The following is a 2,500-nucleotide window of genomic DNA, read 5'->3' on the forward strand; positions in this document are numbered from 1 at the left end:
ACAAACAGGATCCTGGCGTAGGATGCTGGGGCGTCCACATGCTGTAGGGTGAAGTGGAGGGCCATGTTAACTGCGTCGTCCACAGACCTGTTGGCTCTGTAGGCAAACTGAAGGGGGTCCAGGAGAGGGTCTGTGATGGCTTTGAGGTGTGCCAGGAGCAGGCGCTCAAAAGACTTCATTACCACAGATGTAAGGGCGACCGGTCTGTAATCATTTAGTCCTGTTGGCCTTAGCTTTTTGGGCACAGCGATGATGGTGGAGGACTTGAGACAGGCTGGTACATGGCATGTCTCCAGGGAGGTGTTAAAGATGTTGGTGAACACCGGAGACAGCTGGTCAGCGCAGTGCCTGAGGGTGGCTGGAGAGACAGAGTCCGGCCCGGCTGCTTTGCGTGGATTCTGCCTCTTGAAAAGCCCATTAACTTCTCCCTCCTGAAAGGAGAGAGTCGTTTCTGTAGTATGGGTGGGGGATGGGGCCTCTTGGGTGGGAAGGGGTGGTTCAGGACAGTCCAATTGTCTTTCAAATCTACGGTAGAACTCGTTCAGGTCGTTGGCTAGGCGGGAGTCGTTAGTGGTGTGGGGCGCTCTGGGTTTGTAGTTGGTGATGTGCCTGAGCCCTTTGGCAGACAGAAGCAGCGTCGTTAGTAGAGAACTGGTGTTTTAGTGTCTCTGAGTACAGTCGTTTAGCCTCTCTCACCGCTTTGCTAAACCTGTTCTTCGACTCCTTGAATCTGTCTCTATCCCCACTCCTAAACGCTTCCTCCTTCTCCAACCTCAACCTTTTGAGCTTTGCTGAGAACCAGGGCTTGTTGTTGTTAAAGTTCACCCTGGTACGTGTTGGGATACAGCAGTCCTCACAGAAGCTGATGTACACAGCCTCTGTGAGTTCATCCAGACTATTGGTAGCAGTCGTGAACATATCCCAGTCAGTACAGTCTAAGCACGCCCGCAAATCTTCCACAGCCTCACTGGTCCACTGTTTAGATGTCCTCACAGCAGGTTTACAGAGTTTTAGTTGCTGCCTGTATGCACGAATCAGGTGGACCAAGGGAGTTCTGTGCGAGCCGAACAGCCCCGTGACCCACAAGAGAAACATCCCCGCCAAATTCGAGCGTTTGACGGGGTCTATCCGTGAAAAAATATTCACGTTTTTGAGTGCACATGCATTTCTGCTGCAAATGCCTCTGGAAGTTTCATGCCGTTCGTATGCCAATTGTGGCAACACGAAAATGACCCGTTTTCCCATTCCGAGGGATTTCTGTGCGACCCTAACAGCCCCGTGAGCCACAAGAGACACATCCCCGCCAATTTCTAGCGTTTCACGGGGTCTATCCGTGAAAAATATAGACGTTTTGAGTGCACATGCATTTCTGCTGCAGATGCCTCTGGAAGTTTCATGCCGTTCGTACGCAATGTGGCAACACGAAAATGACCCCTTTTCCCATTCCGAGGGATTTCTGTGCGACCCTAACTAACAGCGCCCGTGAGCCACAAGAGAGACATCCCCGCCAATTTATAGCGTTTCACGGGGTCTATCCGTGAAAAATATAGACGTTTTTGAGTGCACATGCATTCCTGCTGCAAATGCCTCTGGAAGTTTCATGCCGTTCCTATGCAATGTGGCCACACAAAAATGACCCGTTTTCCCATTCCGAGGCATTTCTGTGCGACCCTAACAGCCCCGTGAGCCACAAGAGAGACATCCCCGCCAACTTCTAGCGTTTGACGGGGTCTATGCGTGAAAAATATTAAAATTTTTGAGTGCACGTGCCTTTCTGCTGCAAATGCCTCTGGAAGTTTCATGGCGTTCCTATGCAATGTGGCAACACGAAAATGACCCCTTTTCCCATTCCGAGGGAGTTCTGTGCCACCCTAACAGCCCCGTGAGCCACAAGAGACACATCCCCGCCAATTTCTAGCGTTTCACGGGGTCTATCCGTGAAACATATAGAAGTTTTTGAGTGCACATGCATTCCTGCTGCAAATGCCTCTGGAAGTTTCATGCGGTTCGTACGCAATGTGGCAACACGAAAATGACCCGTTTTCCCATTCCCAGGGATTTCTGTGCGACCCGAACAGCCCCGTGAGCCACAAGAGACACATCCCCGCCAATTTCTAGCGTTTCACGGGGTCTATCCGTGAAAAATATCAATTTTTTTTGACTGCACATGCATTTCTGCTGCAAATGCCTCTGGAAGTTGCATGCGGTTCGCATGCAATGTGGCGACACGAAAATGACCCGTTTTCCCATTCCGAGGGATTTCTGTGCCACCCTAACAGCCCCGTGAGCCACAAGAGAGACATCCCCGCCAATTTCTAGCGTATCACGGGGTCTATCCGTGAGAAATATTCACTTTTTTGAGTGCACATGCATTCCTGCTGCAAATGCCTCTGGAAGTTTCATGCGGTTCGTATGCAATGTGGCGACACGAAAATGACCCGTTTTCCCATTCCGAGGGATTTCTGTGCCACCCTAACAGCCCCGCGAGCCACAAGAGAGA

The sequence above is a fragment of the Petromyzon marinus genome, unplaced genomic scaffold (assembly GCF_048934315.1).
Source record: "Petromyzon marinus isolate PM22_M1 ecotype Great Lakes invasive population unplaced genomic scaffold, UKy_Petmar_22M1.pri1.0 PM_G_Scaffold_8, whole genome shotgun sequence".
Lineage (NCBI taxonomy): Eukaryota > Metazoa > Chordata > Hyperoartia > Petromyzontiformes > Petromyzontidae > Petromyzon > Petromyzon marinus.